Here is a 16,062-nt window from a genome sequence, read left to right as displayed (position 1 = left end):
CCATACTTTCCACCCACACCCTCCACCCATACCCTCCACCCACACCCTCCACCCACACCCTCCACCCATACTCTCCACCCACACCCTCCACCCATACTCTCCACCCACACCCTCCACCCACACCCTCCACCCATACTCTCCACCCATACCCTCCACCCACATCCTCCACCAACACCCTCCACCCATACCCTCCACCCATACCCTCCACCCACACCCTCCACCCATACTCTCCACCCATACCAAACACCAACACCCTCCACCCATACCCTCCACCCACATCCTCCACCCACACCCTCCACCCATACCCTCCACCCACACCCTCCACCCATACTCTCCACCCATACCAAACACCAACACCCTCCACCCATACCCTCCACCAACACCCTCCACCCATACTCTCCACCCATACCCTCCACCCATACCAAACACCAACACCCTCCACCCATACCCTCCACCCACACCCTCCACCCACACCCTCCACCCATACTCTCCACCCACACCCTCCACCCATACCCTCCACCAACACCCTCCACCCATACTCTCCACCCATACCCTCCACCCATACCCTCCACCCACACCCTCCACCCACACCCTCCACCCACACCCTCCACCCATACCCTCCACCCACATCCTCCACCCACACCCTCCACCCACACCCTCCACCCATACTCTCCACCCATACCCTCCACCCATACCCTCCACCCATACCCTCCACCCATACCCTCCACCAACACCCTCCACCCATACCCTCCACCCATACCCTCCACCCACACCCTCCACCCATACTCTCCACCCATACTCTCCACCCATACCCTCCACCCATACCCTCCACCCACACCCTCCACCCATACTCTCCACCCATACCAAACACCCATACCAAACACCAACACCCTCCACCCATACCCTCCACCCACACCCTCCACCCACACCCTCCACCCATACTCTCCACCCACACCCTCCACCCATACCCTCCACCCATACCAAACACCAACACCCTCCACCCATACCCTCCACCCACACCCTCCAACCACACCCTCCACCCATACTTTCCACCCACACCCTCCACCCATACCCTCCACCCACACCCTCCACCCACACCCTCCACCCATACTCTCCACCCATACTCTCCACCCATACCCTCCACCCATACCCTCCACCCACACCCTCCACCCATACCCTCCACCCATACCCTCCACCCACACCCTCCACCCACACCCTCCACCCACATCCTCCACCCACATCCTCCACCCATACCCTCCACCCATGCCCCACGACCACACCTCCACCCATACCAAACACCCACACCCTCCACCCACATCCTCCACCCACACCCTCCACCCATACTCTCCACCCATACCAAACACCAACACCCTCCACCCATACCCTCCACCAACACCCTCCACCCATACCCTCCACCCATACCCTCCACCCATACCCTCCACCCACACCCTCCACCCATACTCTCCACCCATACCCAACGCCAACACCCTCCACCCATACCCTCCACCCATACCCTCCACACACACCCTCCACACACACCCTCCACACACACCCTCCACACACACCCTCCACACACACCCTCCACCAACACCCTCCACCAACACCCTCCACCAACACCCTCCACCCATACCCTCCACCAACACCCTCCACCCATACCCTCCACCCACACCCTCCACCCATACTCTCCACCCATACCAAACACCAACACCCTCCACCAACACCCTCCACCCATACCCAACACCAACACCCTCCACCCATACCCTCCACCCACACCCTCCACCCATACCCTCCACCCATACCCTCCACCCATACCCTCCACCCACACCCTCCACCCACACCCTCCACCCATACCCTCCACCCATACCCTCCACCCACACCCTCCACCCATATCCTCCACCCATGCCCTCCACCAACACCCTCCACCCATACCCTCCACCCACACCCTCCACCCATACCCTCCACCAACACCCTCCACCCACATCCTCCACCCATGCCCAACGACCACACCCTCCACAACACCCTCCACCCACATCCTCCACCCATACCCCACACCAACACCCTCCACCCATACCCTCCACTCATACCCAAAACCCACACCCTCTACCCACATCCTCCACCCATACCTAACACCAACACCCTCCTCCCCCACCCTCCACCCATACCCCAAACCCACAGCCTCCACCCACATCCTCCACTCATACCCCACACCAACACCCTCCACACACACCCTCCACCCATACCCAACGTACTCCAACACCCTCCACCACACCCTCCACCATATCCATCACCACTCATCACCCATTCCCTCCACCACCTGTACCCTCTAGTTATACCTGCCACACAATAGCCACAAAACATCGCTTCCCATCTGTCATCTCAGGACCTAAGCCAGCTTGATACAGGAAAAACCAGTACTGAATTACTTAAACTTAAACATCTTTCCCTTTATTCAAATCTTCGTAAGAGGTATGTCATGAAAGTATATCTAGACATGTTTACATAAGTGTGTTAAGCACCTCTGTTCCCAATAGGCTCTGTATGTATAGAGGTGGCCGTGCAATGAGTACCTGTTGCTGTTGTGCTATGTACAATGGATCGCTGAAATAAACGTGACTGCTACCAACCAGTCATGGTCTGTTTATTTTCAGCTGCGACATTGTCACCCCAGTAGGTGAAGAAGACAGTCCCTTATTGACCACCAGACCTGTACCCTGTCCACTCACTGTCCAGTCATACCAGGTAGGTGAAGATTTCACTGTTTAATATCTTGGGGAACTGATCATCTGATAACTGGTGTACATGTCCAGACTGGCAGCTATGAACGATTTCTTTGTATGGCTCACAGAACAGGTTTACCTTGGTCATGCTGAAGCTATGCCTGGAACACATGATGTACACACCGACTAACGGGGTGTTGTGTCTATCAAACTGCAGGGACTACAGCGACTGAAATGTATTTTTCTTCCTAGTGTGCCACAGGGAACTCCTTAACATGTTTCGGTCTACCATTTGGAATTTTAGTGGCCAACGAGAAAAATTTGATCAATAAACTAATAGGTTATTTGAAATGTCTGTTGTCACGCTTTAATACTTGTACACATCCAATGTCGCATACTCGTCAGTATGGTCATGACATTGGTCATGAAAGTATCATATCAAATATTTACTGAAAGATATCAAATTCAGGGTTTTACCTTGACCTACAGAACTAGGGGTGATTACTATTTTGAAGGGCCCTTACAGGAAATATGAGGGTAAGGTCACGTGAAGAAATAATGGAGTGTGCTGTACTGTAACAATTAATTATTATTTTGATTACAGAAAGTTTATATTTCTTGTCAAGAATTTTGTACAATGAAAATTATTTATTATTTTGATTACAGAAAGTTTATATTTCTTGTCAAGAATTTTGTACAATGAAAATTATTGTCTGTCCCTTGAGGTGCAATAATTTTTTTCTGCATACAATCTATACTGTTGTGCGGACTGGACTCACTTTTCTGTGTCTCGTAAAACCACAAAATGTCTGAATTAATGGGAGAGAGAATTTATGGATGTGATCAGCTTCTTTATTTAGAGGAACACAACGTTTCGGTGTATGTGCTTACTCCTTTATCATGTGAATTCACCTGATGAAGGAGTAAGCATGTACTCAGAAATGTTGTGTTCCTCATGATAAAGAAGCTGATATCCATAAACTCTCTCTTTTGTCTATCACTCTAGTCATGCTGACAATGAATTTCCAATAAGTGAACATTTTTTCAGAAGAAATAATATACTATAATTGATGAATTATATCAAAATATTATTATATATTATAATGTTGTGTGTGCGTGTTTCGTTATTTTTCGTAACCTAAGTATACTTTAAGCATGTTTATCCCTTGTGTTGCTTGTCAGGATGTTAACATTGATGCCCCAATGTTCTGGGGAAATATTTCCATCAAACGGGTTTGACAAGCTGGCTGGCACATCATGGTATTGTGAGATGTACGAGGCTGAAAGGCTTAGGTAATTAGACTGGCGGACCATGTTGCCGGGGGATGCTCACCTGCTTCAACACTGACCACTGTCACCAGAAACACTGTGTTTTATTTTTTGCATATTACTTTATTATTTTTACATATTATATTTTTTACATATTTATCAGTTAGCTTAAGTTGATTGAAATCAAATAGATTTGTAGCTGAATAGTTTGTGTTTTGTTTGGGATATAGTTGTCAGTCAGGCTCAGTGGGAGTGATTGCTAGTTCTGTATAAAGTGCAAGATGTTTGTGAATAGTTGACATGGATGTGTATTTGAGTTCTCTGTATTCAGGTGTTTCCCATGGTCAAAGGCTACATATATATACATGCATTGGGTTGGTCATTGTTATACCCCGCCACAAAGTGGGGTGGGAACATAGGAAAAGAGTTTATCCTTCTGTCCATCTGTCCAGTTCTCAAAGTGGACAAATTTTCTTAAAAATTATTGAAGTCAGAGAAATGAAATTTCACACACTGATGTAACTGGTCATGATCCTAAATGAGTTTGAAGATTGTGAGTGCGTGTTATTGACCTTTCTTTTCATGCTTTTCAACTTAGTGTCTACTGCATGGAATGAAGACAAGTGTTCTCAGAAACTACTGAAGTTACATAAATGAAAGTTATCTAACAGCAATCTCATTAAAATCTGATCTTAGTTCTTGCTACCGCTTAACAAAGATCTGAGGACATCCCATTACAGGTCGCGTCAAACCGACCTTGCGCAAACTTTGATCGCCCAATGGAATGACCAATCAGAGGGCAGCTTTCTCGTGCTTTAAGGCACAAATTTCATATTTTGACAAATTCTCGATTACAAATTGAAACCTAACAAAACACATTCTGGAATGGCTAATAGATGGTCTAGATTGTATGGATTCAGTCATTAAACCCGTAACCATCGTTCGGAATACCCCATATTAAAGTTTTCGAGATTGCATGATTAGAAATCTCATTCCGACTGTCACTTTCATAATCTGGTAAGCGATGCACTGATTGGTCGGATGAAAGGTCGTTCTGACATGACCCCTAATGGGATGTCTTCAGATCTTTGTTAGCAGGAGCGTGAACTAAGGTCTGATTTTAATGAGATTGATCTAAAAGATACTGAGTTTGAAAATTGGTCACATCAATTTTTTTTACAGAGTTATGTCCCTTGATCCATGTTATTTTACCTGGTGTATAGTGTGTATAATGTTTTTCTAATCTGTCACAGGAATATTAATTGAAATCAACCTTTTTTATTTTATTTTCTGATCGTGGATTATGGCCCTGTTTGAAATCCGTAAACTGAATTCTTTTCAGACATGTTTCCTAAGCTGTTTCAAAAAGTAACTAGCATTTGTAAAGCATCTACTTGAAGGTTCCACTTGATGAGAGCATCTCACACTATACATACTTAGTTATTATACCCCCGACCTTTGAAGGTATTTAGTTAAACATGTACCAAGGTATTCTCTCAGTCCTTCTGTCCTTCCGAGGTGTGCAATCTACTACTTGAAAACTACTGCATAGATTCTTTTCAAACTTGAACACTTTCAAAACCTATCGGGGAGGCGCAATGCTAAGTTTGATTTCAATGTTTGGACTTTCTGTAAAAATACAGCTATTATTAATTCTTTGACTTTATTTTAATACTTAGACATTTATGCAACCTATAACTTAAACTACGGCATGGATTCATTTCAAATTAAGGGAACAGTTTCCATATTAATAGAAGAGGTGCACTGCAATTGGTTTTAATATCTGTATTTTCTGAAAAAATATTTAAAAAATTCATGTTTTGAACTTAAAATTTGCTTTTAGTTCAACATTTGTGAACTACTTCATGGATTCTTTTCCAGTTGGGCTGCAGTTTCTATGGATACCTGTAGGGGTGCAGTGCAAAGTTTGATTTGATAAATGGATTTTTTTTTTTTAAATATTGCTTTTTTCATATTTTGAACTTAGAAGTATGTTTAGACTTCCAACCTACAATGCGCTAGTGCATCTTTGCGTCATGTTGTATGATTGTGCTTTTTAAAAGAAACCAGCTCAAAATCAATAAATCTCCAATATATAAATTTTTCTTCAGTTGATGTTGGAGTCGAGTTCGGGGTTATTGGTGAGCCCTGCCAACTATTTATCTTGTTACGATTGTGACATGATTTTTCGGCTACACACGCTGGTGACAGTTTGAATATAGCACTGATTATGTAAGATGTGAAGTTGCAAATAAGGAAGCATTATGAAAGGGTTGTACCAGTAAAGCACCATGTTGTTGTTTGTGGATGTTGAATATGTACAACATACCTGTATGTTTCCTCTGAAGTTCATTGACAAATGCTGGGAGTGCATTAATCATGTTCAGTTCTTACACAGAAATTGAAAGCATTATAACATTGATATTAATGGCTAACTGTGAGTATTGGCCCATGCCAGGCATTGTTTGGTTAGTCGTGTGTTGAGTTTTGTGTTGTCAGCAAATTGATTATCTGCACTGTCCAAGGCAACAGCTTGATGCTGACACAGACACTGTAGGGAGCACAGGAATGTAACAAAGATGATCCCCCGGCATATAATATATAGTCAACGACTCGTCTGTCTGTCCATCCGGCCATTCATCTATCTGTCCATCAGTAATTATTTTCAGAGTGTAACTTGAAAAATGTTCAATATTTTTCAACCAAAATTGGCAGATATATCAAACAGCTCCTGAAGAATTTTGACATTCTTATTTTTATCCATTTCCATATCAAAACTTGAAAACTGTGAGAGACTTTTCATCCAAACATGATACATATATTGACCTGGGGGGGGGAAATGGTGCCTTGTGCTATTTAAGAATGTTTTCAAAATGTGATTTTTCCCTGTTTCCATTGAAACAAGTTAGACTTAGCTGAAATGGAGGTAGGTGTCGTTTCAGGAACAGAAGTAAAAACTGTTCAATATTTTTCATCTGAACTTGGAACATGTATTAATCAAGGGCTGAAGTAGTGCCTTTTGCTATTTAGGAATTAAAAAAGAAATCCTGTTTCCAGGGCAACAAATTTGACTTTGCCTCTGTTCACAGTGGTGTGTTTGTCCAGACCATATCTCTGAAACTCTTTCTTAAAATTGTGCACAAACAAAGACCAGGTTGTCAACTGATGCCTTTTGCTATTTAGGGATTTTTAGAATTTATATTTTTTTGTTTCCATGGCAACAAGTTTGACTTTGCCTCTGTTCATCATAGTGGTGTCCACATTCTATTTAGCATGATCAAATATATATGTTACACTCAATCTGTACAGCTGCCCATTGCAGGCAATACAGCTTGCCCAATGCATGTAATGGACAGTGATGTGTATGAGTTTTAAGATCTTATTCACAGAAGTCAAAAGGACTAAGTTATTTTATAATTTTCAATTCCCCTGAACAATGATCTTCTCTGAACTATATCTCCTCACAATATCATATTTCTGCTTCCAAGCATAGTTTGGGTTATGTATAACTGACCTACAGTGTATTGTTTGGATATCAATTTGCCTGAATGTATGAAACAAGGTATCCTTTTAAAAGGTGTTCATTGTATTACATTTAGTTGCAGTTGGCAGTTGCACAGATTGGGTGTAACATGTATACAATTAGACACAGCTCTGCTTTGAACATGATGTAGTTTTCCTGGTGTCCCCTTCCTCATCCTGACACAATTTAAAATTTGCTGGTACAAGCTGAACATGCTGACAAATACCATAGATATTTCTAGGTTTATTGATTATTGATAAGAAACCATTGAAACCTGTTAGAGCTGAATGACTATTGTCCAGATGAATGGAGGTATTACAGTGTAAAGTATTGTGTGTGTATCAATAAATAATCCTTGTTGTACAGATCCTTGCATACCAGTATCTAAAAAGTAGCCAAGTTTTGTTAGGACTCGGCCATCATAGTAGGGTTTGTTGACATATATTTCTTGCTTTTCCTCAATTTGTTTCTTCCTCAGTTTTTCATATATTCTTAGTGCTGTTTAGAAACAACTTTTCCATCTCTATTTTGCACCAGATTCCAGCTTTTTGATCCCTCCATTCCGTCCATAGTGTGTGGGATTCACAGAGAAAACGCATGGTCACCATGACCCTAGACTACTCTTCATTCAACTAGGCTAGGGTAGCCTAGTGGGTAAAGTGGTCACTCGTCATGCCGAAGGCCGGGTTTGATTCTCAACGTGGGTACAATGCATGAAGCCCATTTCTGGTATCCCCCATACATCCAGGCACACCTGGCATGACAGGCGGTCACATGGTACAATAGAATCACCTTAACTTTTATAGATCTGTTACCTACTAAAGAAAAACATCCTCCCTCTCTGCTCAGTCACATCTGAAAAGAAAAGTTATGAGAAACAAGAATATTTTTTCAACTGCCTTACAAATTGTTACTTAGTAACATTGACAGACTGACTATTTTCTATGAAACTTGATTCTTGTAGCTGCAAAAATTATGCATTATTTATGAGAAAATAGTTAAAGGTTATGAAAGGTTACAGAAAGACACTGTCTTGAGTCAGGAACTTGGTGTAGGGCTGGGACCCAGGCCCTCCGGTCGGGTGGGTCCTGAGTAGGACCCGGGCACCCTCAGGACTACCCAGACCCGTGGATAGTCACGTGATATGTTGTTTATACAGAAAGACACTGTCTTGAGTCAGGAACTTGGTGTAGGGCTGGGACCCAGGCCCTCGGGTCAGGTGGGTCCTGAGTAGGACCCGGGCACCCTCAGGACTACCCAGACCCGTGGATAGTCATGTGATATGTTGTTTAATGACAATAACAATACAACTCCATGTTACACTCCAAGTCGCTGATGTTTGCATTTCTTTCTGACTATGCACACATTCCTTCTGACTTTTATATGTTTGCGTAAAGATAAAGCTTTGGCTAATTTCAGTGTCTGCATGATCAGATTGTTTCATTTGTGTATTTAAATAGTTTTTGCCAGGGTTCTTGAAATACAATCAGACATTTTGCACCTAAGCGGGTACCTAGGTGGGGGTCGGGTACTAGGGGGTTGGGTAAAACACGGGTAGTAACTTGTGTGTTGCATTTTGTCATTTCTAAAAATATGTTGGAAATGTCAGAACTATTTGTAAGTTGGAAAGATTGCTGTACCAAGTTCGCCTTCGTTGTTCACCTAATGCAGAGTTTTTATTGAGAGTAATGTGTTCTTCTTTTGGCTAGCCTATTCTAAATTTTGCTTAAGAAAAAATAAAATGTTTATTTTGATGTATTTTTAATATTTTATTTTGACTTATTTCAAGAACAAGTTTGGGAACATACATTGTTACTATAAATTAACTTCTACAATTTTTGTATTTCTTTTGTGTCTCCTGCCTCTGGGACATTTTGACTAAGGAAATCTGAACACTATTGAGTAAACATTGATTTGACATTTCCAGAAATAAAAACAATATTGGGTAATGACTTTTAGATGATGATTTGTAATTAAAGAAACTATATTATTTCTAAATCTTGACATAGTTGTGTCTATGTGGACTCTGTTAAGCTATGGAAGTAAGGATATGTCTAATACCATTGCACTGTGAGTTGAAACCTTCTGAAAGCTTGTATTGGGTTTAAGTTGAGTATTGTATTTCAACAAATGTTTGGTGTTTAGTTTTTATAAAAAACATCTACTCTGGTAGTTTTCACTTCATAAAAACATCAATACTGATACAGTAACATTTCAGTATTGGCATTAACATCACTATTGATACATTCAAAATATTGACTGAAAACTTCTATTGATACATTTAAAATATTGACTGAAAACATCAATATTGATACAAATAAATTATTGACTTAAACATCAATATTGATACATGTAAAATATTGACTTAAAACATCAATATTGATACATTTAAATTATTGGCAGAAAACATCAATAGTGATACATTTAAATTAATGACTGAAAATATGATTAAAATATTGACTGAAAACATCACTATTGATACTTCAAAATATTGACTGAAAACTTCTATTGATACATTTAAGATATTGATTGAAAACATCAATATTGATACAATTAAATTATTGAAAGAAAACATCAATATTGATACAATTAAAATATTGACTGAAAACATCAATATTGACACAATTAAATTATTGAAAGAAAACATTAATATTGATACATTTAAAATATTGACTGAAAACATCAATATTGATACAATTAAATTATTGAAAGAAAACATCAATATTGATACATTTAAAATATTGACTGAAAACATCAATATTGATACAATTAAAGTATTGAAAGAAAACATCAATATTGATATATTTGAAATATTGACTGAAAACATCAATATTGATACATTTAAGAAAATGACTGAAAGCACCACAATTGATGCATTTAAAATATTCACAGAAAACAAGACAGATTCACAAGGCCTTGGGCTGTCAGTGACATCACTGTAAGTTTAAAAGGTAAACATAATCCTATTCTCATGAAGCCTTGAGCTTACTGTTACTGTCCAATCCACACTGATATTAACACCTGGTGTCCAACAACCTCTTGCTCCTGGCATTCATGGTCAAGTGTATGTGCTTAGTGAGGCTGAAATAGATGTTCTCTCTTGGTAAACATTTCATTCTGTTCTGGCCCAGGGGGGTGTTTGTCACGACTGATTGATCAAACCAACTGTGAACATCCACCTGTCAACACATCAAAGCAAACTTAAGGTGATTCGAAAGTGACGTGTTGCAGTTGTAAAGTGATTGTCTGACCAAATACCACCACAGTATCATTCCTTGGAGCTCACAACAGGAGTGGGAAATGAAATGAACATTTCTTAGCAAGGAGCAACTCTGTTCTTTATATAAAGGTATGTGTTTCTGTTGTTTACATACATTCAAGTGGCAATGGATGCACATCCCATCATCAGGCAACTAGCACATGCACCTGTCATTATCTTATACAGAACAGGTTGTCTTTCTACAGCAAATCATATATTTGTACAATTAATTTCTGATAGAACTGAAATATTTGTTACTTCATTTAGACTATTTTCATAATATGAAACAAGAGGAAAAGTTAAAAATAAAATTGTCTTAAAATAATCGCAATGAATAGTCATGTTCCTTGAAGTGTCATCAACAAGGAAATTCCCACGCTATTCATCATAAAAATATTCAAATGTCACTGCACCGAAACAAATGGGATTTGTGTGGTGATTACATCTGATTGCTTAAGGCCTGATGCCTCCACCTGACATCAAGACACCCAATGTGTGGCTGGAAACTGGTGTGTACTCTCCGACAGCCTGATAGCTGGTATTGTGGTTGCCCAGAAAAGGATATTCTTGACTAATGGGAAATTAGTTTTTGTACATCTGTGTAAACGACATCAAAATAACAATTTTATTCCTGACAACCTCCAAATATTGTCTTTTGAAAAAGAATATCCTTAAAGTCAGAATAATTGCTTTTCTTGTCTGGCTGAAACATGTTGGTTGTGTTTTAGTAGGAGTTGACCATTATGACCTATGGATGGGCCATTATGATGAAACATTACAATGTCTTTCAAAGTGAATGTGATGGAATGTTATTATGCTGAATCATAGAGGTGTTATTTGAAAATGTCTGTTGCTGTAGGCTAGTTGTTGTATTTTTCTTTGCAATAAACCAAAAAGAAAAGAAAAAAGAATAAAGTTTAAATTTCAATTACGGTAAGCATAATATTTAAAAAAAATGTTTTGCTATTTTGAATATTCATGACCCCACTGGCAGATCCAGAGGAAGTGTGCAGTGGTTCACAACAACCTTTTTTCAGGCACCTGACATGTTAACCCCTTCCTTGGTCAGTAACTGTAATGTGGGTTTTAAATACACCCCCTTTTTCCAAACCTGGATCTGCCTCTGTTCAGTTTAAATGGGACATGTTATTCTGTCTGCTGTTGACTCTCTGTGTATGTATTCAGAGTACACTGTCACTGACTGTCGCAGCTACACTGTTTGTTTGTTGTTTGTTGTTTCGAGGTCGCACTCAGCAATATTCCAGCTATATGACGGCAGTCTGTAAGTAATTGAGTCTGGACTGGACAATCCAGTGATTGACATCATGAGCATCAATCTACACAATTGGGATAAAATGACATGTATCAACCAAGTCAGTGAGCCTGCTACCCGATCTCGTTAGTCACCTCTTACAATAAGCAAAGTCGCCTTTTATGGCAAGCATGGGTTGCTGAAGACCTATTCTACCCCATTTCTTCACTGGTCCACAGCTACACTGAAATAAACAGTGTTCCCTTTATTGAAGAATACCAGCTGGCTGGCTTTAAGAGTGTGTTCTTAATGTAAACATGTGCTTATTTACATGAGCAAACAGTAGATGCAGGATTTCATACTGATCGATGATGTTTCCAACTCAGGTCGGTCAGTGTCCACGTGATATATTGCTTACTGTGTAATCCACACTTGTCTTTAGTCATGTGGATTGCATTGCTGTCATACATTTCAGTGTTATGTCGTACATTTCAGTATTATGTCGTACATTTCAATATTATGTCATACATTTCAGTGTTATGTCATACATTTCAGTATTATGTCGTACATTTCAGTATTATGTCATACATTTCAGTGTTATGTCGTACATTTCAGTATTATGTCGTACATTTCAGTGTTATGTCAAGGGATATATTCATCAGCTGGGAATAACACCATAATTTAACACAGTATACCATGAACCCTACCCAATCTGATTAAAATCAGATAGAGAGATAGACAATGATTTTGAGGAGTGGGTCGTACGGCCCATTACTGTTGATGATAGTGGTTTGTGTTAACCTTTTTGAGGTTGTGTGAGCGGTAAACACATTCAGACTTTCCCTTTTGCAATCTCATATGTGACGCTATGATTGGTCAAAAGAAACATGATTTTGAGGTGACCTGTGAATGGATTTCCTACGATTATAATGAAGCAGTTGAGGTCTGAATTTGTTGAGATTGCAAGCCTACATTTCTGGTGCATGTTTTCTGAGAGAGTGAGATTTCAGGTATAATCATTACATTAATCTATGTGCTCACGTCATCTCCAAGTGAAACGTAGAAGAGACCACCATCAATTGTTTATTCCTACATATTTATTAATCCTAGCTGGCAGACATATTTTAAAATAATTTTTCTTAGGATATGCATATTTCCTAGAACTTGAAGTAAGGGGCCAGTGTTGCCTCAGTCAGTGTCGCCTCAGGTGGTGTGACCCGTGAAGATCCAGTAGAGAACTGGTCTTCAGCAACCCTTGCTTGTCGTAAGAGGCGACTAACGGGATCTGGCGGTCAGGCTTGCTGACCTGGTTGATGCATGTCATCGTATCCCAATTGTGTAGATAAATGCTCATGATGTCAGTCACTGGACTGTCTGGTCCAGACTCGATTATTTACAGACCGCCTTCATGTAGCTGGAATCTTGCAAAACAATCAACAAACAAACAAACAGGTTATGTACATCAAGTGTTGTCCTCCGTACATTTCCGTTGACACGGAAAATGAAAGCACCGACCACAGCGCAAGTTGCCCATTCATCCAAGAAATTTCTCAACAAAGACTGGCATATGTCATGTGAAAGTTCTGATAAGAAGCAATGATCAACAAGGTTAAATCAATAGCTGGGCACAGAAATGCAGATTGCAGGGTTAGATATGTCAATGTGTTCATAAGTGCCACCGGGCACGCATAGGGATGTTTAGGTGTGCCCTTTGGGAAGTAATTGTGCTGACCAGGAGAGCGCTTCCAATGAAAAAATAGGTTATTTGAAATTCTGTTCTTTAAGCATGTTCAGATGTTTATTGATTTCCATTTGTTAGTCCTGTTTGCTTCTCCAAAAGTACAACTGTAGCAGAATGTAAATAGTGTGTATTTTAACTTACGTATTTTGAATTTAGGTAAATACCTAGATAAATAGGTAAATAGTTAAAGATGGTAATAGCTCCTTAAACTAACCTGAGCACTCTCTTCTAAACCTCAGTGGGGGCGGTCGGGTAGCCTAGTGGTTAAAGGGTTCGCTCGTCACGCCGAAGACCCGGGTTCGATTCCCGACATGGGTACAATGTGTGAAGCCCATTTCTGGTGTCCCCCGCCGTGATATTGCTGGAATATTGTTAAAAGCGGCGTAAAACCGTACTCACTCTCTCTCTCTCTCTCTCTAAACCTCAGTTAAAGTACGGGGTATAGTTATGTAAGGTCTTTAGTGATCTGGTCCAGCCACAGCTTGGCCAGTGATTGCCTATTCTAGTGTTTCTGTAGCATGTGACCAGGTTTTTAGCTTTCAACACTCCAATATTTCTCTTCTCTGGTCACTGCTGCATTACAACTCTGCATGACTCACAGCACTGCACTGATTGGGGTAAGTTAATTTAGACTTCTTTAGTATATATATTCATCATAAGGAGGTTAGGATCTGTATCTATTACAATACACATATTGTTATAAGGCGCCTTCAGTAATGTATATTGTTTATAGCTTGTAGCTGTATCTATTACAATACACATATTGTTATAAGGTGCCTTCAGTAATGTATAGCTTGTAGCTGTATCTATTATAATACACATATTGTTATAAGGTGCCTTCAGTAATGTATATAGTTTATAGCTTGTAGCTGTATCTATTACAATACACATATTGTTATAAGGTGCCTTCAGTAATGTATAGCTTGTAGCTGTATCTATTATAATACACATATTGTTATAAGGTGCCTTCAGTAATGTATAGCTTGTAGCTGTATCTATTACAATACACATATTGTTATAAGGTGCCTTCAGTAATGTATAGCTTGTAGCTGTCTCTATTACAATACACATATTGTTATAAGGTGCCTTCAGTAATGTATTTAGTTTATAGCTTGTAGCTGTATCTATTAGAAGAGAGAGAGAGAGAGAGAGAGAGAATCACAGTTTTGTAAAAGGTTTTGTGAGGTTCATTGACCCATCCAGTGTGACTTCTAAACACTTCAGCGAGCTGCCAATCACTGAAGACATGTTAACCAAGCCAATATAAATGTAACTGGCACTTTCCTCCAAGGGACCTGGTGCTAGTCCAGTGTGTGTGTACCCTGAGGTTGTATAGTGCCTGCGTGTGTTTAGAAGTATTGAATTACTGGGTAATGGGTGACAGTCAATGTTGTATTCACTAGTGGGTTTGTTGACACGTGGGCTTGGTCTGAAAGACATGTTTAGGGTTTTAAGGATTAGAAAGGACATTGACATAGTTGAGACCAATCAGTGTGGACAGACTGGAGAGGCAGCTTATGTAAGGGACATTATCACCACGCCCTACATGGAAGACAGGTGCTGTTGTAATTGTGTTCATACCTTTTGAAAATTTGTTCTTCAGGAACTTATTCTCTAGTAATTGTGTGAAGCTTTACTAGATATTTTTTTCCATGTGTGGAGAATACATTCACCATCAATATCCTAGCTGTCATAACCCACCACACACCCTACGTTCCTCACCCCACACCTGTATATATGATGAATATAAAACATATACATACGTTTTGTCCTGATTTATTCCTGATCTGGTGAACTGACTACAAAATACCAGCTCACATGTGCTTTTCCCATTTTCCGATTCCTCACAAAACTTACAGTTCATATAAATTAACTGGCTATTATTTCCACCCCCACAAAACTCCTATGATAAATTAAAACACTGCCAGTCTGCCAGTTTAATGACTCTGTCATGCTTTTCTATGCTTTGCATGACACGTAACACATCTAACTGGATTCACTTAACTATACCTGTAACTGACTGATGAGGTTAACAGCATTCACTCAGTCGGAAATGATGGTAATACTTCCCTACCCTGCACTTGATTCTTGTATGCATTTCCCCCCCACACAGATTGTTTCCTGTCTCCCATCCATAGCATTGTCACTGTCACCAGAACTCATTTACTCCTTCATCTATTCCTGCATGGACTCAGTTCTCATCATCTACATCATCAGCCGGGAAGGGAGTATTGGCCTCTGTCAACACCTGGTATCAGATGTAGAAGAAGCTCAGAGGACACCACAATAGCAGTTCGCGTG

General features: G+C 40.4%; 1 protein-coding gene across 9 annotated transcripts in view; it reads left to right on the top strand.

Annotated features, from left to right (window-relative positions):
- The first annotated feature begins 2,546 nt into the window (after positions 1-2,546).
- LOC124117390 overlaps positions 2,547-16,062 on the top strand; it is a 203,018-nt gene continuing 189,502 nt past the window's right edge. For 8 of the 9 annotated variants that reach the window (XM_048388962.1, XM_048388967.1, XM_048388970.1 and 5 more), the window contains exon 1: positions 2,548-2,739. The gene's annotated coding sequence lies outside the window, so the exon portion shown is untranslated. Of the gene's footprint in view, positions 2,740-16,062 lie in introns of all 9 variants that reach the window. The other variant, XM_048388963.1, reaches the window with a different exon arrangement.

This window comes from Haliotis rufescens, unplaced genomic scaffold (assembly GCF_023055435.1).
Source record: "Haliotis rufescens isolate VD_foot unplaced genomic scaffold, xgHalRufe1.0.p SCAF_8, whole genome shotgun sequence".
Taxonomy (NCBI): Eukaryota; Metazoa; Mollusca; class Gastropoda; order Lepetellida; family Haliotidae; genus Haliotis; species Haliotis rufescens.
Note: the sequence above shows the minus strand (reverse complement) of the source record. Positions and strands in the feature narration are given on the sequence as shown.